The sequence below is a fragment of the Pleurodeles waltl genome, chromosome 10 (genome assembly GCF_031143425.1).
Source record: "Pleurodeles waltl isolate 20211129_DDA chromosome 10, aPleWal1.hap1.20221129, whole genome shotgun sequence".
NCBI lineage: Eukaryota > Metazoa > Chordata > Amphibia > Caudata > Salamandridae > Pleurodeles > Pleurodeles waltl.
In genome coordinates, this window is record NC_090449.1 from 620,215,889 (window position 1) to 620,240,884 (window position 24,996).

Consider the following 24,996-nt stretch of genomic DNA (forward strand, 5'->3'; position numbering starts at 1 on the left):
GTGGTGTTTTTAGAGTAGAAAAGGGGTTTCCAACCTTTTCTGTAGTGAGAGCTACTTCGGATCAGTGAAAATATTAGTGAGCTACTGAAAGCTAAACAACTTGCGCTTTGTTACCAGACACCGCCATGGCAGCTACATTGACTTTAAGCCTAATGTCCATAGAGCCAGATACTTTTGAATAAAATACTTTGACTAGAAACAATATGATGGAGCTGCCATATGTGTCAGTGAAAGCATGGCCTTTGGGGGAGATATGATCATGTGTGTGTATGAATGGGATATATGTGTATGGGAGACAGAGCCTGTGTTGTATGTGCTTGTGGCACAGGATAAACCTTTCACCATATATGGCACCATCAAATCCATAACACAGTATATACAACCATTTTTTAAATGGTTGAAATTTAAAGTGCAGCAAAAATGGTTCTGCAGAAAATGTTAAAAATATGGAATATTTTCGGCACTTTAAAATACTCCCATTAAAAAAATACTGTACTTTTTATTTATGCTGATGGCACAGTGTCTGATGGCCACTGACAGCAAGAGGCCTGCTGTTTGAAAATGTGACACTTTGAAATGACAGAAAATTAAAATGAAGAGTTAACTTAATCATTAAGGTAACTTTTCATTTTAACTTTCTCCCATTCAACAGCATTCAGAAGCATTATTTTGTTCTCGTCCTCCAATATTTAGTTGACAAGGACTTTTATTTAAGAGTTAAATACCTCTTTAATTCAGTTTTTCATCTCTGTGCCCCAGCTGCAGCATGGTTTGGAAATCTGGCTGGGTATTGCTCATTATCAGGCACTGCTATCTACAACCTGATAGTCATGCAAAATAAACACAGCCTTCCCTTAATTTTAAAAGGCAACTGTGACCATATGCTATTTAAAATTGAACTCAGGGCCACAAGCTACTCTGAAGATGACTGGGAGCTACTGGTAGCTCATGATCGACTGGTTGGAGACACCGGGTGTAGAGCATAATGACTAAAATGGTTTCGTTACAAAAGAGAGTTCTATTTTGTAACATTTTTATTAAATTGTATTAGATGTTAACGTTTAAATATTGATCTTTTTGTACACATTATTAATATTAATATTTTTCACCAAGAAAAGAATGACACAGTTTATTATATTGATATTTTTTTACATTTTATTGTATTTAAATGTTTATCTTTTTTAAACAGATATATACTATATTACTTTTTTCAATTTGTGCTTTTGCTTATGGTTCCTTTTAAAGTTGGATTACTTTGTTGATTTTAATTTGGCCCTATTTCATTTTTGCTTTTTTCTGTGGGCTTTTTTTGCACCTAATTGTATATTTTAAAAAAACATGGATATGAACAAAGATTTGCAGCTACAGAACTGTAAGTTGAATTTAGTTATTTATTTATGGGTGGAAATGTTATATTTTATCTGATATGTGCATTTGTTGTAATTGCAATGTTCTATTTTACATTTCTATGGTTTCACTTTGGGTGTTTTTTAGTGTTGTGCTTGGTGTTGATTTTTAGCTAATTAGTAATTTTATTATTTTAATATATGTTTTTTTTCAATTTTCATTATTTGTTATATTGACTGATGTATAAAATAACTGTTTACTATTTATTTGAAAACCATTTTATTTATGGTGTGGTGTACCTTTGTTAAGGTTTGTTGGCTTGTCTATAGGTAGTTTGGAATTTTATAATGGGGATTTTGCTATTGTTTCTAAGTACCGTACTCTTCTAATGTTTAGAAATATTCTAACTTTACATTCAAGCGTGCTGTATATTGTACTGTTTTGTTTGCTAATTTTAGGTTTAACTTTGCTTACTGATTGCTCAATTCTTAGTTGTTGGTAGCTTTGTTCTTTTTGTAGGGCTTATATGAATTTGTAAAGTGTTGGTTTGGTTCTTCCCATTGTGGCTTGGAAGACATTCTACCATACTTCTGCTGAATTGTTGGTTATGGCTTCTTGAGCCATGGTGCTGTCATTGAGATTCCACCATGGTAGTTGGAAGTTATATTGGCATCTGTGTCTTTAGCAGTGCAGTCTGACAGCCCAAGTATCTTCAAAGTAGCCTATTGGGGGACTCAGTTTGTGTTTGTTGGGTTGGTAAAATTGAATGTCCATAAGGAGGTTTTAGTGGTAAGCCACCCCTGTTATAGGGATGTAGGCAAGTGCAAACAATGTTTTTTATTTCAAAGGCAAACTGATTATTTGTTGTGTATTTCTACATGTATTGCCGGATGTTGGAGATGCCTCCAAATGCTTTGGCTAAAATATTAGTAACAGCCTTGTATGGCTGTGTGTGGGTATATATTAAGTATAGTTTGTATCATGGCTTGTTTAATGTTGGTTATTATTTATTTTATGTGGGGAGTTGTTGTTTGTTTTAATTTTAATCTTCAGTTGTTCATAGTTTGTGCTACTTTGTTTATTAGGCAGCAAAGTTCATCTGAGGGGCATATTTGTGTTTTTGACATTCACTGTGTATGGTTTTTATCTGCGTGAGTGGTTTGGGGCAGGTTTTAAATGTTCCAACCATCATCCATGTTTGACATTGGCTTAGCTTTAACATGTTATCTACTGTAGAAAATATCACAATGGGTTTTACCATATTAAGGTTGTCATGCAGGAGGGAAGGTTTGTCATCATGTGCGGTGGTTACGTGTTCAGAAATTTGGATGTCTTCATATTTTCTAGGGGCAGAAGACGTATCACTGGTGACTTTTTAGTTCATGCTATTAAACATTTCAAAGTGAGGATAACTGACTTGGGATGTGTTTAGACCATGGCATGGGACTTTGCCCGGAAGACGTGGGTGTCAGGTACACATTCCTCTCTTAGGAAATGAATCTAGGGATTGTTTTGTACGCCATTAACTTGAAAGGGACCAAGATGCAGTCTGCCCATTTACAGTCAAACGTAAATTGAGGCCTGGGGACTTTTGATCCAAGGACACATTGTTGCAATTGTTGCTCCATTTAGAGAGAGGGAGCTGTTCACAGAAGCAGTTTGGTTTGGTTGAGGAGGCAGGGATTGTACATTTCCCTAGACCCATCCCTGGGTGAGCTAGCAGCCTTCTCTAGGGCCAGAAAGTTTCTGCCATGTTGAATTTCCCAGAAATAGTGTACTGTGGGATAATTACAGTAAGGCAACCAGGATGTGCTGCAAGAGAGGGAGGGCTTGCCAATTGGAAATTTGTGCCCATTGGTAGGGAGTTTCCAGGAGTCACCCCTACCCACTGGCTAGTGAATTGTACAAAAGTGGAACCTCACCCCGAGCTGCTGAGAAAACAACTTGATCTGTGGAAGAACAGAAGAGGAAGATGGCACTTTCTGTTACCCGGTGGAGTCCTGAAAGACTGATCTTGTACTCAGCACTAAAAGGTGGACTCCAATGGTCGATTGGCTGACCACCTGTGTAGTTGCAGTGAAATCAAAAACTGCAAAAGCCCTCTTCCTGGAGTGATCAGTTGATCAATGACAAGTGGGTTGGGCGGCAGGCCTCTGCTGGAGTGGGTCCTAGACTCCAAATACCATCCCTGAGGATCTGGGAGTCTCAGGAGTGATCAAGGGGACTTGCTCCAAAAACTAGAAAAAGGTTGAAACGTAGAAAATATTTGATCTCCTGATGACCGGGTCTAACTACCCAATGCTATCCACCCAAGGCACAACCTCAATGGGCAAGAAAATAAGATTAGTACCGCTCTGAGACTGTTGCCACTCATGAAAAAGCTCTCAGTGGAGCTTCACAACCATTGTATCCAGTTTTGGCGTGACCTGCCCAGCTGCATCTTCCTGGCATGTCCCACTGCAGATCGTCAAGCTTCAAAAAAAGACTAAGGGCCTGATTTAGATTTCCACGGATGGGTTACTCTGTCATAAAGGTGACGGATATCCCATCCTCCGAAATATACACCCCCTAGGAAATAATGGAATTTATATTTTGGTAGATGGGATATCCATCACCGTTGAGACGGAGTTACCCGTCCGCCAAAATCTAAATCAGGCCCTAAGTCCTAATCAAGAAATCTTGACCAAATAAAGGAGCAAAATGTATCCGTCCGACGAGAGAACTTTCGCAGGTGTGAAATGTGAATTTTCCCACTCAGAGCATTTGTTACTTAAACCAAAGCACTCAGAGGGGCTTCAGTCAATAAGATTCCAACGTTGAGAGGACTCATTTGGAGCCTTTAGCCTTGCCTGCTGGAGTATTTCAAATTCCAGAAAAACAGACTTAGAAGGAAACTTTTTTGATCTTGTACTAGGCTTAGCCAACCTCAGTTGCACTGATGTCTGCATCAAGTTGTGCCTAGTTCCCTGTCTACGGCACCCATAAATACTAGGCTGTTTCTTGCTGCTTTAAACATAAAACTTACTTCATGTCACTGGTTACCCTTATTGAATTTTTATAATTCTTGTCATTTTATTATGATTTTTATTTAAAAATAAAATGGGGCATTGTTTCATAACTTTCATGATTTTTAGACATTTGCTCTGCGATTTTTATTGTGCTGTGTTTTGACTTTTACTTTGTTTTCTATGTTTGTGTATGTATGTATGTGTGTATGTATATATGTACCTGGTATTTCTATAGCACAAACATGGCCAAAAAGCACCAGAGTGCCATACAGGGTCAAAGATAAGCATAAAGTCAATGAGTGAGGAGGGGTGGCCTGTTTGTTGCTGGGTAACACATTATGATATAGAGGTGAGTCTTCCATTCTTTCCTAAATTGGAAAAGCATTGGGGCTGTCTTGATGGATATGGAGATGTTGTTCCTGATCCTGGATACATTGATGGAAAAGGCCTGCTGCCTTGCTTGTTTTTTCTCTTTTACAAGTTTTAGTCTGCAGTCTGATAGTCTCCAGTCTGCATGTGTGCCGAGAACTACCAGAGATGGTGAACGCGCCTGCAAAATGATGAAGATGGTTTTTAAGATTGGCAAGGGCAGCCAACGGAGTTTCAGCAGGATGGGGAGATGTCATTATATTTCTTCAGGACTGGATGAGGCGGCACGTGTTTCTTCAACCTTTCTGTTTCAGCCTGCAGAGTAAGAGCTGTGGTCTGGAGTGAAATTGGAGGCTGGAGCACATAATGGCAAGAGTGAAGCTTCACTGATAGCAGTAAAAATAAAAATAAACTAGAAACATGGTGCCAAACATTAATTACCATGAATACCCTGTCTCCTACTTATTCTTCAGTAGTGGGACCGTAACAAGTGAGGGTGCCTCTCTAGAGATTATTTATGTAATTTATGTAGGTCGCCAGTGAAGACTCTGTTTAAAACCCACTGATACTAGTACCATCGTACTCCATTCATAAAACACTGGCAACCAAAACTACAGATAGCGTTTGGGTAAAGGCTGCTTGTAAAAATGACCCATGGGACTCGGAACAAAAATGACACCCTGTCCCCATGAATTTGAAGTAACCTCTGAGTTTGTGCTTGATGTAGCTGAAGAAGGCCTGAAAGTTAGCCAGCTTTTGAAGCCCTGGTTAGTGGAAAGGTGATTGTGTTCACATCTAGGAATGCGTGTATGCATTGGTATTTGATTAGAGCTCACTCAGCTGGAAAACAACAGGCACAGGTTAGTGGGCATACGCAATAGCATATGATGCCTAATCTTTCTTAGAGTTGTGGTAAAACGTGTTATCTTTGTGAGGCGCGCTTGTGCTCTTTAAAGAGATTAGTATTCAGTTCTGAATTGCTGGAGGATAGGGGTAGTTATAATGTTGATGGGGATGTTGTTTTAGGTTCTATGTTTCTGGATGAAGAAGGGATGCCTCCATAAATATGCTGAAAGTCATTTCGTTTTAAGCCACCCATTAAGTCTGTGTCATTTTAGATTTTGTAACTAAAGGGAAAGCAAACGTGTCAGCTTCGGTGGTGATGAACATGAGTGGCCTCGAGAAAGGATGCACTGATCAAAGAACGGGCTTTAAGGATCAGGTGTATTCTTATTCGGATCAGGAAATTGGGCACACAAAAGCTAGCGCTGCAGCACAGACATGAAGATCTTCACCTGCTTAAAACAGGTTATTACTGCAATCTTACATGAGTCTCATAAAATAAAGTATTTGTCATTCTAATGCTAAGATTATTTTCGTTCACCAAAAATGTCAGCTCACTGGAACGGAGGTAAATACATTATTGCCCACCATCACAAAGTCTGCATTTAGCATCAGTATATAATATTTTGTATCCAGTCTATCTTCAAAATGATAATCTCCATTACAAACCAGAAAAATTGATGCAGTTCTCGCGGAGGCAAAAGGTAGCAGAGTACTCATCACACCATTCTGGAGTGGATGTGTTACCTGACTCATCATGGTGGTCTACTGGTGGTCGGGGAATCCTTTTCTTTCAAAGGGTTGGTGCAGGTCATGTAGAAAGAATCTGTGCTAGTGCCTCCTTTGACTGGCTTTGGGATGAGCCAGAAACAAAGTTCTACTTTAAAGATCAATTGGGCGCATAACCTTTTCCTTAAGCCCACATCTAGGGTAGGAGGGGGATAAGTGCAAAATAAAGACCACATTCTTGTCTGCAATCTTCTGAAGGTGCAGTGGACTGGCGCAAATTCATTAATAGGAGAATGTACTTGGCCTACTAATGAACTTCACATTATGAGTACTTGTGACTATAGCACAGCCCATTTCTTCATTCCAACAGATGATGTGAAGAGCGTCGTTCATAATACTTAAGAGCACTGATTGTGCACCACACTTAAGTTTTTTGTAACGTGTCCACAAGCTATAAATCTGAGAATTCAGCAATCACTTTACTCACTCACCCATACAAAAAATACACAATCGTAGTGTCCTGATCTCCACAGCTAATTTCAGCCACCACAAATTTCCGCCATTGTGTTTAATAGCACACTATGGGGGAGAGATGGGAAAATGGCGAATTTGTGCGAAGATTGCAATGAATAATTAGCTATTTTCTACAGGCTTCGCGATTCAATATTTCCAGATTCGATGTACTTCTTCACTCCTTAAACATCGTTTCCATTCCATCTTTCCCTTTGCAGAATAAATATAAATAAAACTTACTGTATTCATGCATGACTTTATGCTTTACAGCATGGCATTATAAACTCTGGTTTAATGAGAGCAAAACACACGTACTCGTTTGAAAAATATTTTAATAGAATTTGATTGACATGGCAAATTGTTTAGCATAAAACAGAAGTAGAACGAATATGATTACAATAAAGCATAGTTCAAATTAATCAGTGACTCTCGCACAATCTGTAAACATTTGATCCAAATAGAAAAGATGTTATTAGAATAAGCATAATGCAGCATTTAAAACCTTGAAAACTGTAATTGAAAGATTTCCTTACAAACATGGAAAAAACGTTTGTTTTCATATTGTAAGCATTGTGAAAAGTGTATGCGACTTCTCGTCTCCTACGTGTGCATCTCATTCAAGATTTTATCGCCAATGCCTATTGCTTCAATGTATGTCTTTCTTTCTTTCGCATTATATCTTGGTATGAAAGCGAGGTAATAACTTTGTTTTTCATACTTATAACTCTTGAGGGAAATAAACATCAACGCAGAGAGCGCTTATTCAAATACATTTGTTTCAGCCAAGGTCTCTACTTCTTTGGTCCTTGGTATTTATGAAAGAGATGTCAATTTCAAACGAGTTAGTGATACAAAATAAATCAAATTTACTTTTTCACTCATAATTTTCGCAATGAAGGGTTCTCTTACCCAATTAAGAAATAGCCCAAAGATCTAGTAACAGGGAAAACTTAAATGGCTATTTCAAGACTTGATTCTTATTTTTTATGGGTCTGGATTGCATGTACTTCACAGGTGACTACAGGTCTGATTAGGAGTGGGTTGGTTAATTCCACGACCTGTGTAAACAATACATGCAGGGGTCGGAATTACGAGTTTGGCTGTATTTAACCTACAGGATAATTGAGATTTTCCTAGCCTTGGTGTCTGAAAGGCTAGATTTTATTAAAGACAAGGAGGCGAGTATTATGCAGTCTTTTCTTGCTTTAATTTTTTAATAGCAGCCAAGTAAAAAACTACAGTTCCCAGTAAAAACAAACTACAACAATGACATCATAGATGAACAACCAATAGGATATCGAACACCAGTATTAATATCTTAACTGAGAGCAACAAGTCCTCTTTTCTTGATGCGAAACTAAAGAGGAGAAGTAACAAATAAAATGGTATAAAAAATAGAAACCAAAGTCACAATGTCCATGAAACAATCTCGAACATGGCGAGTGTGGAGTGAAGCCTGGGAAGAGTGGACGTTGATGGTCGAGTCCAATGTCGGCAGGAGCAGTCCATGAGAATCATGAGGAGCCAACGCTGGACGAAGGAGTTGGCACTAAAATAAAGATACAGGGTGGGTTAGAAACAGTGGCGGGATAATACTCGCCTCCGTGTCTTTAATAAAATCTAGCCTTTCAGACACCAAGGCTAGGAAAATCTCAATTTTATTAAAAGACCGGAGGCTCATATTATGCATGTTCAAAGCATAGCAATCACTGAATCTGAAACATGAGAAATTGGCTTACAATAGAAAGTTCTGAAAGTACTTTCATTAGACCAATCTGCAGACTTGAGAATATCCTGTAAGGAGGATCCTGCCCAGAAAGCGCGAGAAGCCATAGCCCCTCTAGTAGAATGGGCACCAAAAGATCCTACATCAATGCCAGCTAGGGACATGATCCATTTGATCCAACGAGCTAGAGTAGGGGAAGAAACAGGGTTATGGGTCTTCCGAAAGGAAATAAGTAATAGGGAGGCAGGGGATGATCTCAAATCTGCAGTACGAGTCACATAAGTTTTCAAACAATTTCCAACACACAACTTGGGTTGAGAGGGAAAAAATGGGTAATTGACACAAGCTAAATTAGTTTTAGTACGTCTCTTGATCTGAAAAGAGACACCAAGGGGGGAGAAGAAAAAAGAAGTAACATCTAACGCCTTAACATCTGAAACACGTTTGATAGAGACTAGACACAAAAGCATGGTCAACTTAGCAGAAAGCTGTTTGAGAGAGAGTAGATCATTATCTGGCCAAGTGGTAAGAAATCGTAATACCAAATTAACGTCCCACATGACATTATATTTAGGAGATGGCAGGAAAACATATCTTACTCCCTTTAATAATTGGCAGATGAGCGGATGTTCACCAATTGGCCTGCCATTGATCCTTTGATGTTCAGCAGAAATGGCAGATCTGTAAATATTAATAGTGCGATAAGCCTTACCTTGGGAGGCTAAGGAAGCAAGGAAATTTACAACTAGCACTACATCGGCTGAAAAGGGATTTGAATTCCTGTCCATACACCAGCTACTCCAAAGGGTCCATGCAGACTTGTATGCTTTGGAGGTACCAGGGGCTCTGGCCTGCTGGATGAGTTTAGCAGCATCTTCCGAAATTCCTGGGGTTCTCCAGGACGACCCGAAATCCTCCAAGCTATGAGGAACAAGGAATTGCTGAGAATCAAATGATGTTGTTGGCCTTGGGGATCTAAGAGGAGGTTGGGAAAGTGAGGAAGCCAAACGGGGTGATCTACTGTCAGCTCCAATAGAGTTGGATACCAAGGTTGGGCCTGCCAGAAGGGAGTTATGAGAATTAGAGAGGAACGTTGCCTGCGCGCTTGTGCAAGGACTCGAGGAATGAGCAGGAAGAGAGGGAAAGCGTAAAGAAGGGATGACGGCCAAGTCTGAAGGAAAGCATCTGTGGCAAGAGCCTGTGGATCTGGCCTCCAACTGAAATAGGAAGGAAGGTGAGAGTTGAGGCGAGAAGCAAAAAGATCTATGGACATTTCGCCAAAGATAGAAGTAAGATGATTGAATACTGAAGGGTGCAATTGCCAATCGCTGGAATCGTGAAGGTGTCTGGAATACCAGTCCGCCACCGTATTCAGCCTGCCTGGCAGATACACTGCCTTGACTGAGATTCGCCGAGGAAGACAATACTCCCAAAGATGTTTCGCCAGAGTGGAGAGAATTTTGGATTTGGTACCGCCTAGGTGGTTGATGTACCTGACCGCGGACAAATTGTCCATCCTTAGAAGGATGGTGCAACTTACTCTGTCTTTTGCAAAAGTGCGGATGGCAAAGGAACCTGCAAGCATCTCTAAACTGTTTATGTGCAAGAAGGACTCCTTCAGAGACCATGCGCCTCCAGTCGAGAACTGACCACATCTTGGGCCCCAACCGGTCCGACTTGCATCGGATTCTAATACAAGATCTGGGGCGGCAGAGAAGATAGTTCTGCCATTCCAGGCGTCTAGATGCGTCAACCACCATAGAAGTTCTTCTTTGGATTCAGCATCTAGGACCAAGGGATCCGAATAAGCGAGGCCCTTGTGAAGATGGCCGATCTTGAGCCGTTGAAGAGCGCGATAATGTAAAGGACCGGGGAAGATGGCCTGAATAGAGGATGCTAGAAGTCCTACCAGACGTGCCAGAGTCCTGAGGGAGATGTGTGGAAGGGATAATGATTGACGAATCTCCTTTTTGATTAAGGATACTTTGTGTTGAGGGAGCTGAAGCACCGACTGAGTAGTGTCTATGAGAAATCCGAGAAATTCCAACTTCTGAGTTGGAATCAGAACCGACTTCTGAAAATTGATGAGGAAGCCCAAGCTGAGAAGAAGGTTCTGACAAAGCTGAAGATGGTCTAGAAGAAGACGTTCGTCCTGTGCCATCAAAAGAAAGTCGTCTAAATAAAGGATTAGACGAACACCGTGAGCGCGGAGAAAGGCCGCAACGGGTTTGAGAATTTTGGTGAAGCACCAATGAGCGGAAGAAAGACCGAAAGGAAGAACTCTGAATTGATAAAAGGAGTCTTGCCACTGGAATTGAATGAATTTTCTGTGTGAGTGATGAATGGGCACTGTGAGATAGGCATCCTGAAGGTCTAATCTGACCAACCAATCGTTCTGAAGCAGAATGTCTCTTAGGTGGAGAATGGTCTCCATCTTGAAGTGCCGGTAAATGATGAAATTGTTGAAAGCCTTTAGGTTTAAAACTAATCGAAATTTGTGATTTTTCTTCTGGACAAGAAAAATGGTGCTTAGGAAACCCGCAGGATCGAACAGGATGGGTTCTATAGCATGTTTGGTAAGGAGAGACTGGATTTTGCCGTGTAGAAGCTCGGTTTGATCTTGGGAAAAAACAAGGGGAAGAGGAAAACGGGATTGACTTGGGGTTTGGTAAAACTCTAATAGGTAACCTTGAATGGATTGAATTATCCAGGGATCTGAAGTGAGAGAAAGCCATGAATTTAGAAACTGAGCCAGTCTGCCTCCTACCGGAGGAAGGCCAGAACTGGAAACACTTACCGGAGGTTTGGTCTCCTTTGTTGGCGTAACCCCTGTGACGATAGCCTCTTGAACGACGGGGGTAGAACCTTGGCTTGTATCCTGTGTAGGTCTCAAACTGGGATTGTTGGTTGTAGGAGTCTCTGTTGGAATATTGGCCTCTGATGGAGCGGCCGGCAAAGCAACTCCTGCCTTTGCCGGCCCTGGCAAAAACCAGAGATGAAAAGATCTTTTTCATGGAAAGTTGGGCCTTGTCCAGGGAGGCAAAGGTGGACACATATTTGCCAAGTTCTTTGATAAAAGAATCCCCAAACAATTGGCCCTTAGCTGACGGACCATCATCTTTGGGGGCTAGAGAAGCCAGTTTGGGATCGATTTTTATCAGGAGACTTTTCCTCCTTTCAATGGAAAGTTGAGTGTTGGCATTGCCCAACATGCAAATAGCACGTTGCGCCCAATTCGAGAGAATTTCAGGGTCTATTGGAGTGTTATCCATTTTGGCCTCCTCTGCCAAATCGAAAATTCTGGTGAGAGGGCCCACCAAATCTAGGAGCTTGTCCTGACACCCTGACCAAGCTCAATCAACACCTTTCTTGGGGTCTTTGCCAAATTTTGTAAAGAACATAAGCATATTGGGGTCAATCACCGGGGTAGAAGTGATGTTGTCTGGTAACGAGGGGCGAGGACATTCGGATTTGAGCTTATTGTGGGTAGCTTTATCAAGAGGGTGCCGTAAAAAGAATGAGACATAATCAGCAACGTGATCAGATGGGTACCACTCTTTTGAATTTGAATCAACCATGAGGGAAGGGTCAAATAAGGGTTTGCCCGCATGGTCCACCAAAATATGAGACACAGGGTGAACGTCACCACCGTCACCAGGAGAAGTTTTACGCCTTTTCTCCAAAGGCCCACATGAAAAAGGATCCGAAGATCCGTCCATATCATCAGTATGACTCAGAGAGTCATCATCGTCATCATCAGTGTCTCTCAACTGTGTAACATGAACTGGGGAGAGAGAGGGACCCGATTTGAATACCTCTTGGGTGGAAGGACCAGAAGAAACGCCTTTCGAAGGCCCCGGGAGGGAAGCCGCACGTTTCCTACCTTTATTAAAAGGCACTTTGGAAGTAGATATCATTTTAGAAAAAGAGGCTTCTAAATTTTTGGTAATATCAGACATAGAAACAGTTACTGCTTGTTGAACTGAATCTTTTATGAAAGATTTCAAGTTTTCTTGAAAAACTTGGGAATCTTCTTCCTCAGCCATTGTGCACAAATACAATAATATTGGAAAAGAGGCTTTGTAAAATATACAAACTTGAAATGTAGAGGAAACTGGTCAAATAGGGGTTAACTGAGAGAGGGAGTGGCTAAAAGGGGCAGGAACCAGAGTTAGGGGCGGTTACTGAGGGAAAAGACAAAGTCCGGAAGGAAAGACGTGTGGAGAAGCATCCGGCAGAGCAGTGGCCAAACGCGGGCCCGACTAAGAAAATACAAGCGAAAATACGCTCGAAATGCGGGGCCCAACGCGAGTTCCAACAACAACAGGTTAGCCAGGAATGAGGAGAATGAGAGGAATGTGCGTGCGTGCAAGCGCGCGTCTGCAACGGCCGAAAAATGACCGTTGAAAGACGCGCTGCATCAAGCAAACAAGACGCGCGTCTAAAACGCGTACATATTTGCTGGAATAAACCCAGTTTACACAATAAAATGAAAATGAAAGCACAGTAATGCATACAGTACAATATACAAAGCAAAACAAATGGAGTTACTTATCTTGACTGCGAGCAGCAAGAAAAGAGGACTTGTTGCTCGCAGTTAAGATATTAATACTGGTGTTCGATATCCTATTGGTTGTTCATCTATGATGTCATTGTTGTAGTTTGTTTTTACTGGGAACTGTAGTTTTTTACTTGGCTGCTATTAAAAAATTAAAGCAAGAAAAGACTGCATAATATGAGCCTCCGGTCTTGTAATAAAATTATGGGATGCATTAAATACATCAACTGTTGTTAAATTTCAGCAGGTCAAACCTGCCAAAATGTAAAAGAGGAGACTGTGCAGTATTTGCCATACTAAGTGATGTGCCATAAACACCAACATCAGCATGTTATTCCAAACTCATAATGTGTGATTTTTATCACACTCAATAAATAAAGTTCCCTATGATATTGTTATTTATCATGTGCGATAAATAGCCCCTAAACCCGCAATCAGGCCCTGAGTAATTTTGCTCTGGTGAAAGGGACAATTTAGCATCAGTTTTTCTACTGTGCGTTTCAGTCATGGACTAGAAGGGTTTCAGAGCTATTTAGTTCAATACAGCCAGGATAAGGAACGTATTGTAAATTCCCCAAATAACTGAAGTAATTTGCTTTAGTCTGGGATAAACAAACTTCTATTGATACATAGACCCTGAAACGTTGGTAATTGATTCTACTTACCCTTACCTGGGTTTTATGCTGATCATAATTTGAACTGATCTGCATCGGCTACCAGAAAAAGAGCAAAAGTTGCTTGTGCCATAGTGGGGCTCTATTTATATATTTATTTATTAATTAATTTATAATTATAAATTATGAATTAGTAAGGTAAAATGGGCATTTGTGAAACATTTTAATCTGTCACTTTTTGTCATAATGGCAGATCGACAAAAGCATTATTATGCCCACTAGACCCCTCTGGGTGTGGGTATATGTAGGGTGTGTAGGTTATCCAAGAACCCAAGGTACCCAGAGCGAACTGAGCTGCACCACACAGTGGGATTTAATTGAGTACAGAGTATAGACCAATTCTTAGAACAGAATAGGCAGAGAGAAAAATGGGTGTCAAGGAAACACATGTATTCCTAAAATTAGCACAAGATATAGAGTTTAGGAGCAGTGGTTATTTGCTACATTTCTGAATTTGTGGGTACCTGTACTAGCAAATGATTTGGAGGGTATTTTCAAAAATATCATCATTCTTATACACTTGTTTACATTTGAAAGTCACAAATTCAGCAAAATGTAATTGGTGCTAACAAATGTTCTACTTTTCTGTGCTCCCACAAGTCTCCTGATAAAAATGGCACCTCACTTGTGTGGTAGCTTTAGCGCTCACAACAGGAAATGGCCCAAAACTAAACATCGACGCAGCGCACTTTTCCACCCAAAATTGACCCTTTTTCCAATTTGGGTAGCTCTACATGTTGGACCCTAGCTCAACTGACACATAAGGAAAACTAGCCAATCTATACATTTCTGAAATCTAGACACCTAGGGCTTACAGGGAGGGCTTGACTTGCATGGCTCCCTCCAGATTATGTTATGCAGAATCCTTTGCAAACCTAAAACTTTGCTAAAAAAAAAAATAAACATTTTCCTCACATTTCTGTGATAGAAAGATCTATAATGCTTGTGGAGACACAAACTTCTTTCCACCCGGCATTCCCCCAAGCCTCATGATAAAAATGGTACCTCATGGCATTGGTAGACCTAGTTCCCGTAACAGAAAACAACCCTGAATTCAAAATGGATGCTGAACATTTTTTCACCCAAATTGACCATCTTTTCTTATTTTGGATAGCTCTAGATTTTGGACCCTAGCTCAGATGTCACAGAGGGGAACCAAGCCAACCTGTACAATTTTCAAAACTAGACACCTGGGGGTATAGAATGTGGGCTGACTTGCATGGCTCTCACCAGGTTTTGTTGCCCAGAATCCCTTGCAAACCTGAAACATTGATAAAAAAGCACATTTTCCGCTCATTTCTGTGCTAAAATCTGCTGGGAGGCCACAAACTTCCTTCAACCCAGAATTCTCCAAAGACTCCCAATGAAAATGGTACATCACTATTGCTTCTGACAGGAAATTGCCTAAATTGTATTTCCACCCATAACTGACCCTCTTATCCCAGTGTGCCTAGCTCTACATTTGGGACCCTAGCTCATTGGCCACCCTGGGAAACCTTGCAGCCTGTACATTTTTTAAATCTAGACATCTAGGGGTATCTAGGGGTATCCAGGGTGGTCTGACTTTCAAGGATCTCGCCTTGTTTTGTTACCCAAAATCCTTTGCAAACCTGATACTTTGACAAAAAAACATGTTTTCTTCACATTTCTGTGATGGCATTTTCTAGAATCGCAGGGAGCCACAAGCTTCCTTCTAGCCAGCATTCATCCAAGTCTCCTGACAAAAATGGTACTAGCTTATGTAACTGGGCATAGTGCCTGCACCAGAACAAGTCAAACAAAGGTCAAGAAGTGTCCATTTACGAGGACTCCCATTGATGTTAGTTTGATCAGTTGCTGTTGCATGCACTAGACCCAGCCACACAAGTGGGGACGCATTTTTATTAATACTGGTGGGGAAACAATGGGTGGTAGGAGTTTTATGGTTTCTTGCTGATTTTGGAATAATATGGTACAGAAATGCAAGGAAAGTGTGCGAGTTTAGTCACATTTTGAGGTGTGCAGGGCATTGTGGATAAGAAAACATGTTGGGATCTACAAGAGGCACACCAGCCTGTACTCTCCTGGGGGTCTAGTTTACAAAAATATCTAGAGTTGGTATATTTTACCTAGAGACAATGCACACCCTGGCTGAAAAAAAACAGAAAAGACAAATATTACTTCACAGCCATCTATTCCTGAAGTAGACACATACTAGTTGGATTTGGCATGAGGGTAAGTGATGGTTCAAGAAGTAAATTATTAGTTAACAAGAGATTTCACAAAAAAATGAAATACACTGTTAATAATTGAAAGGTTAAAAAATTGGACATATGAATCACAGCTCATGAGCTGTAAAGCCGCATCAATGCACCAACCCCTTTACAGTCCATTCACTCACCTTTCATACTTGACACACGCAGGACCATTCACACTGCCAGCCGCGGACCCACCACATTACAACATGCACATCAACATACAACGTCGAGACAATGTACACCCTGGCAGAGTAAGATAGAGAAGACAAATATTACTGCACAACCATCTATTCATCAAGTACATGCACATATATACTGGTTTGATTTGGCATGAGGGTGAGTGATGGTTCAAAATATAGATTTTTTATTAACAAGAGATTTCACAAAAATTAAATGCATTGTGAATAATTGAAATGTTAAAAAAATAAGCCAATGAAGCTCAGCTTCTGAGTTGTAAAGCTGTGTCAAGGAACCAATCACTTTACAGTCCATTCACATACCTTTCACACATGACCATTCACACCACCAGCCATGGGTCCAGCACATTACAACACTAGAATCAACAGACAGCGCCATTCAAGGGAACATCACTTTCATACGCCCACATGGCTGACACAGCAATTACACCGCTAGCAGCTAATGGAGTGTGTGGACTGGCATTTGGCTAGCAGTGTGTGTAGTGACCAGCAGCAAGTCACTACTCTCATACTGCCAGCCAAGCGCCAGCTCACATACACCACCCACCAAGCACCAGTCCATGCACATCACCAGCTAATTGCTAGTCCACCCTTACCCACACACACCACTAGCCAAGTACCTATCCATGAACACCAACAACCAAGTACCAGTCCACGCATACCACCAGCCATGTGCCACTCTACACATACCATCATCTGAATGGCAGTGCACACACAGCCAGCCGAAAGCCAGTACACGCAGACCGTCAGCTGAACTTCAGTTCACACACACAGAAACTTTCCCTGAGGGCAGATGGCCCTAAACATATTTCCAATCTGCCCCCAACGGTGGCAGAATGTCCAAAACTTTTACCCCCAAAAGGGGAGCGACCATCATCCAGGGGATCGCTCCCCTAAACAACACAATCACTAGATACATAAATCCCTGGTGTCGAGTGGCTTCTGTCCCCCCTTGGGGGCAGATGTGTCTAATAATATATGGCTGATCCACCCCCAAGAGAGGCAGCAATGGCCACAACAATCACCCTCAAAATGTGAGCGACCCTTGCCCAAGGGGCAGCTCCCCACAACAACAATATTGCCCAAAAATAAAATCCCTTGTGTCTAGTGGTTTCTGCCCCTCTTGGGTGTAGAATGGCCTAATATAATATGGCTGATCTGTCCCCAGGGGACAGAAACAGCCACACCATTTACCCCCAAAAGGGGAGTGACCCTTGCCCAAGGGACGGCTGCCCACAACTACAATTTTGCTGAAAACCATATAATCCCTGGTGTCTAGTAGCTTCTGTCCCACTTGAGGGTAGATGAGCCTAATAATATATGGTCAATCTGCTCCCAAGGGGGCAGAATGGCCACAACATTTAAACCCAAAAGGGTAGCAACCCTTGCCCAAGGGTCCACACCCCACAACAACAATATGCCCCACAAAAGAAATCCCTGGTGTCGAGTGGATATTCCTACTACACAATTGCAGCCCCATGAGCAATTGTGCAGCAGGAATGCACTTCAAAGAGACACTGGGGGAAGGAGCACCCTTTTTTTCCCTCAATGCCTCGTTTTTTTCCCCTGACCGCCTCCATAAGGAGAAACATACCTGTTTCCCCTGCGGCACACTAGAAGCATATGGCTTCCAGCACGTCCCCAGCAACTTCTCATGACATTGGTGTGCACTGCACACCAATGTCAACAAATGCTGCGGGAGTCAGGGGTGGCAATATAAGTTCCATCTGCTGGCATCCCTGGTGCGGGGCTCATACGTGTGGCCAATGGGGGGAATGCCAGTGCTTCCCTGTGGGTGGGTGCTAGGATTGCTGGGAGCTGTCCTAGGCACACACCCACAATGTCGTCCGACAGCTCCCAGCCCTCTGAAGCGCAGAAGATGTTAAGAGTTTATACACAAACTGATTTTCACTAAGCTATGCATGGAGAACACTATCTCTGCCACTCCTTTCTTTTCTGTGAGGAGGTCTTTGCTGTACAGAGATCTCCTCAACTGTAGAACTAATTTTTAGTGGTTAATGTGGGCGGGATCTGGGAGGGGCTTAAACGTGAGGGGTGATTAGAGAGGGACATGCAAATACAAACCCACACCCATAAAAGAGTAATCCCACTGTTAGTCATAAACTACACTTATAAAGTTGCTACAGCCATTAAGGTCCCAAACAGTATTAAGCGCAATGGATGTGCTACTCACAGGTATTGCAATACTCTCCCATACAAATTAATTGAGGGAGGGAACAAAAATAATACCCTAAAAAAGTACAATTAAGAAATTATTGTTATATTTACATAAAATGTAACATTAAAGATATTTTACATTTAAAATTATATTCATTTTCCAAACAGCTTTTCAAATATTTAAAATCACCTCTACACATCATTTTTGGCAAATGAAAATATATAGCCCTAATCATTTTTATTATATTAGTGTGTGTTTTTGTTTCTTTGTATTTTGCGCTTTTACATTTGTTTTCATGTTTTTCATGACTTTTTTTCTTTACTTCCTTTGTATTTCATTTCCTTCCTTCCTTCCTTCCTTCCTTCCTTCCTTCCTTCCTTCCTTCCTTCCTTCCTTCCTTCCTTCCTTCCTTCCTTCCTTCCTTCCTTCCTTCCTTCCTTCCTTCCTTCCCCTGTTTCCCCCCTCCACCTAGCACCATGTCAGAGCAGAGCAAACGGGAGTGGCTGCACCAGGCCCCCAAGCAACTGCCTACCCTGTGGACAGCAGCGCCAACAAGGTGTGCAGTCCCAGGCTATTTTTTGTGAGGTGGAGGTGGCAGCACTGTTTTTTTAATGCAGCGTCACCTTTCCTCCATGCTGGCAGCAGGCGACAGGCCTGGCAGTGGGTACCCCCTGCGGAAGCATCAGCTGCACTGGGGGAGGGTGCACAAGTGTGTACGGCACACCAGCCAGGATAAACGCACCATCCAGCAGCTGAAGCACCACTGGGTGGATATCCTAGAATCAGAGCAGGATCTGCTCGACCTACTCGGTTTTGAGGTTCCAGGGCTCAATGAATATTAATTATTTGTTGAGTTTGTGTTCTACAATGCTAAAAAAATAAATTCTGAATAGCATGCTGCTTACACTCAGAAGTAAGTTACATTCAGTTTACGTTAAGAATATTATTATTATGTGATCCAGTTTCAGCTAGCAGGTGCTGGGTGCTACTTAATCATACTCATCAGCTCTAGCTTTGCCTAATTAATTAAGAAGCCATTGCAGACTCTTCTGCCCTCCTGTCACCATAGTGAATTAGTGAAATCAGTGACTTAGCGCCCTCTGTGACTTTCTTTATGTAACTCGTACCATCCCAAGCTATTTCACAGTGATGTGTAGTATGCATCTATGCATTGCAAAAAAATGGAAACTGAGTTGGTCCATGAAGGGGGTTGAGAAATGAGAAACAGAATCAAAGATCATTCAGTGCAATGCATTAGTTCCAAATGCAGTTTTCGTTAAGGAAATCTGGAATACAGATTTTAGTATTAGTATGGCCAACTTAATGATAGTCGATAGACTTGATACTAGTACTAAAGGTGCATTAGATAAGTACAATGTGACTGCATTTGCCTGCCATAATAATTCTGTGGAAATCAACTGTACCACTAATCTGCTTTTTATCTTCTTCATTTCTTACATCAGCACCTAAGGTGAAGAAGAAGGGCAGTGCAGAGGTGGATCCAGGAAGACTTTGGGAGAAAGCACCGATCACCAGCGCCGCTACTGAGGGCTTTGCTCAGCTTAGTAAGTCCTATTATTTATTAATATTATTTCCCTAACATTGGGTTTATGATTGCTATAGACTTTGGGTAGACTCTTGGGGAATTGTAATGTTGATGCTGGGTTCCAGGACTGGAGTTGCTGCCTGGAGCCTAGTGTTTGCTGGCGAGAAATAAAGTTGCTCTGACACCCTTACCTGCTGTCTTCTTTTCATGTGACAAAGAATATGGGAGACAAACCCACATGTGCAAAGCACATTGGATTAGCTATTTTACCTCTGCACCCTATGCTACTTTTAAATTTTGGCTTCTTATAATGTGTCCTTTTTTCCAACTATTCCATCCAACTTTTGTTTCATTGCTATTTCTGCAATATTTTTTTATTCTCCTTGTTTAATCTTTTTTTGGGTAGATGACTTTTTCCAGTCTGTACTAGTCTCTAGTTCACTTATCTTCAGCTTTGTTGGTAATCTTTCCCTCTCCCTTATATATCATGTGGTAAAGTAAGAGCAAGAGCAGAGTTTTGGTACTCTAATTCCAGGCCCAAGTAAGCTAGTTTGATAAATAATATTCACCATGTATGTTTGTTGAGAAGGCTTTCTTTTTCTTGCTCATGCTCTAACAGTTAACAAGAGAGTGGCCATAGTCATGGATCAACCCCACTCCGATGTTGTGCTGTGTAAGTCATTAATACAGTACACCAGGAGTTTCCATAACAGTGCAGCATGGCTGGAAAGTATGAGGTCCAATTCCATTGCATTTGCCAACCAATACCACATGTCTTTCATTGAACAATATTAATCCACCCCTTCATTGTACTTCAATGACTCAGAGTGATCATAATCATCATAGGCTATGGCTCTTCCCATCCATTATGAAAAGTTTTTGGTTGGCTTGACTACATGGCTTTTCTAACATTGTGAACCAACTAAATGCCCAAAGTGATATTTTTGATTCTGCAGTGATAACCAAACTGTAGTGATGTATTGCAGTTTTTTTTTTCATTAAAAATTTAAGGAGGGGTATGTGGCCTCTAAACAATGTATAATGTTTTTTATAGCCACACAGAATGCCGCTGGCTCAAGTGGAGATTTGGTTGTAAGGAAAGAAGCAGTGGAAGGGACGGGAGGTAGTAAGTCACATTGTTTGCTTATTGACTATTACTATTATACTCACTGGCTACAAAGGCATTGTTGTGACTTGTGACCATTAACCTCCCCTCTTTACCAGCTACAGCTGTGGTTGAGTTATGGTCTCTTCTATCTGCAACTCAGAAAAAGCTCGCATAATGAACTCAAAAAATGATGGCTTGATACAAATAGGAAAAAATGAAAGGCTGAAAGAAAGGGTGGGTGAAATGGTATATGAATGAAAGGAGAATAATTAAAGGATGGGTTAACGGATGCATGGGTGGGTATTGGTAAATGGGTGGATGGGTGAAAGGATGGTTGAAAGAAGGGTGGATGCTGAGTGGATGGATAATGGATTGGAAATTTCAGTGAAATACTGGATGAAAGAATGTAAATCTTAAAGCATGGTGGCTAAGTTATATTTAATAGCTGCTTGGATGAATAAACAAGGGAGCTCTTCTGGAGAGGGGCATGCTGCCCACCTACTTCGCTTACTTTGCTTTATGGTTATCAAAGCTATGGTTCAATGTAGGGGGAATTTTAATTTGTGTTTTAACCCCAGCACACACTGTATATGTTAATCGAGGCAGATATGTATCCGACCCATCATCATTCATCACCCCCCTCCCTGGCCATGGCATTTCCCGACCCATGAATGAAGTGTGGTATCGGTCAATTCATGCCTGCAGTGTTGGCTCTGCAATGTGCATTTGCTAGTTAATGCAGCATTTAAAAAGTTTTCAGTGCATTGCAAACCAAACAATCAATCAATCAATCAATCAAGAAATTTGTATAGCGCGCTACTCACCCGGAGGGTCTCAAGGCGCTGGGGGAGGGGGGACCGCTACTGCTCGAACAGCCAGGTCTTGAGTTGCTTCCTGAAGGAGAGATGGTCTTGGGTCAGACGGAGGTGGATGGGGAGGGTGTTCCAAGTCTTGGCTGCCAGGTAGGAGAAGGATCTTCCTCCCATGGTGGCTTTTCTAATGCGTGTCACGGCGGCGAGGGCGTGGCTGGTCGATCGTAGCTGTCGGGTGGGAGTGTAGAAGGTCAGGCGGTTGTTGAGGTACCTGGGGCCCAGGTCGTGGAGGGCCTTGTGTGCGTGGGTGAGGAGGCGGAACGTGATTCTTTTGCTGACGGGGAGCCAGTGCAAGTCTCTCAGGTGTCCGGAGATGTGGCTGTGTCGGGGGATGTCAAGGATGAGGTGTGCGGAGGCGTTCTGGATGCGTTGGAGTCTTTTCTGTAGTTTGGCCGTGGTTCCGGTGTAGAGGGTGTTACCGTAGTCCAGTCGGCTGGTGACGAGTGCCTGGGTGACCGTCTTCCTGGTTTCGGTGGGGAACCATCGGAAGATCTTTCGGAGCATGCGTAGGATGTTGAAGCATGATGATGAGACGGCGTTGACTTGTCTGGTCATCGAGAGGGAGGAGTCCAGGATGAAGCCCAGGTTGCGTGCGTGGTCCGTTGGTTTGGGTGCGCTGCCCAGGGCAGGGGGCCACTAGGAGTCGTCCCAGGCAGAGGGTGATGATCCAAGGATGAGGACTTCCGTCTTGTCTGAGTTCAGTTTCAGGCGGCTGTTCATCATCCACTCGGCTACGTCTTTCATCCCTTCGTGCAGGTTGGTTCTGGCGGTGGCTGGGTCGTTGGTGAGGGAGAGGATCAGCTGGGTGTCGTCGGCGTAGGAGATGATGTTGAGGTTGTGATGGCGAGCGATGGCTGCGAGGGGGCTCATGTAGACGTTGAAGAGGGTGGGGCTGAGTGATGATCCTTGTGGTACGCCGCAGATGACTTCGGTGGCCTCGGATCTGAACGGGGGGAGGCGGACTCTCTGGGTTCTTCCGGCGAGGAACGAGATGATCCACTCTAGTGCCTTCTCTTGAATTCCGATGTTGCTGAGGCGCTGCACTAGGGTGCGGTGGCAGACAGTGTCGAACGCTGCGGAGAGGTCCAGGAGGATGAGGTCTGCTGTTTCCCCGTTGTCGAGCAGGGCTCGGATGTCGTCAGTGGCTGCGATGAGGGCGGTCTCGGTGCTGTGGTTGGCTCGGAAGCCGGACTGTGAGTGGTCGAGGGATCCATTGGAAGGCGGCAAGCTGTCTGTTGACGGTCTTCTCGATGACTTTGGCAGGAAACGGGAGGAGCGAGATGGGGCGGTAGTTCTTGAGGTCGGTGGGGTCTGCTGATGGTTTCTTCCGGAGGGCGCTGAGTTCAGCATGCTTCCAGCTCTACGGGTAGGTGGCGGTGTTGAAGGAGCAATTGATGATGTCCCGGAGATGGGGTGCGATGACGGAGTCGGCCTTGTTGAAGACGTGGTGGGGGCATGGGTCGGTTGGTGATCCGGAATGGATGGTTTTCATCGTATGGATGGTGTCTTCGGTGCTGACCGGGGTCCAGGCGCGGAGGGTGGTGTTGGGGGGCGTCGGTTTGGTGGTTGGGTGCGTGGTCTGTGCGCCGAAGCTGTTGTGTATGTCGGCGATCTTGCGGTGAAAGAACGAGGCGAGTGAGTCGCAGAGGTCTTGTGAGGGGGTGATGTCGTTGTTTCCGGCGCTGGGGTTGGAGAGCTCTTTGACGATGCTGAAGAGTTCCTTGCTGTTGTGTGCGTTGTTGTCTAGTCGTTCTTTGAATGCTGTCTTCTTGGTGGTGTGGATCAGCTGGTGGTGTTTACGGGAGGCGTACTTGAGGGCGGTCATGTTGTCTGTAGTCGGGTTTTTTCGCCAGGCTTTTTCGAGGGTGCGGCAGTTCTTCTTGGAGTTCTTGAGGTCGTTGTTGAACCAGGAGGCTTTCTTGCTGTTGGGCCTGATGGGATGGGTTTACAGAAGTGCGAGGTTGTCAGCGCAGTTGGGGATCCACTGTGTGAGGTTGTTGGCTGCTTGGTTGGGGTCCGCTGAGCTGGCAGGAGGGTTCTGGCTCAGTGATGTGGAGAGCTGGTCGGTGGTGATCTTGATCCAGCTCCTGCGGGGAGCCTGTTGTGGGTGGTGGTGAGTCGTGGTTTTTCTGAAGCTGAAGTGGATGCAGCTGTGGTCTGTCCAGTGGAGTCCGGTGGAGTGGCTGAAGGAGATGTACTTGCTGGAGGAGAAGACTGGGTCAAGCGTGTGTCCGGCGTAGTGGGTGGGGGTGTTCACCAGTTGCTTGAGTCCGAGGTTGGCGAGGTTGTCCAGCAGGGTGGTGGTGTTGTTGTTCTCCAGGTGGAAGTTGAGGTCCCCTAGGAGGATGTAGTCAACGGAGGGGAGGGCGTGTGGGCTGATGAAGTCTGCGATGTCTTCACTGAATTGTGTGCGGGGTCCTGGGGGTCTGTAGATGAGGGTGCCTCTGAGTGTGGTCTTGGGGTCGGTGTGAATCTGGAAGTGGAGATGTTCGGCAGCTGAGAGGGTGTCGTCGGAGTTGGTCATGATGCGGATGGTGTTCTTGTGAACAATGGCGATGCCTCCTCCTGTCTGGTTGACGCGGTCCCTCCGGGTGATCTTGTATCCATCCGGGATGGCGATGTCGGGCGCTGAGGAGGCGTTCATCCAGGTTTCTGTGAGGTAGGCGACGTCTGGAGATGTGGTGTCGAGCAGGTTCCAGAGTTCCACGGCGAGTCTGTGGATGGAGCGGGTGTTGAGCAGGATGCACTTCAGGTGGTTGCTGCTGGTGCTTGGTTTGGCAGGCGGGGTGCGGGTCTGGATGCAGGAGAACTTGCAGGATTGGCAGGTGAAGGGTCCGTGGGTGCGTCTTGGGGCGGCACGGCAGCACCCGGGGATCCGGCCGGTGTTGAGTGCGAGGAGGGTGGCGGCACTGTAGGTCTTGCGGGTGGGCTGGCCTCTGCGGGGGCCAGGGGGTCTGGCGCTGGGCGCGGGCCCGGCGCGGACGGGCGCGGCCTCCATAAGGGTGGGAGAGGGAGGGAGGAGCAGCTGGGAGGTGGGAGCGGGGCGGCCAATGGGGAGCGAGGGGGGCGGAGCTACGGGATGCAGCGGCG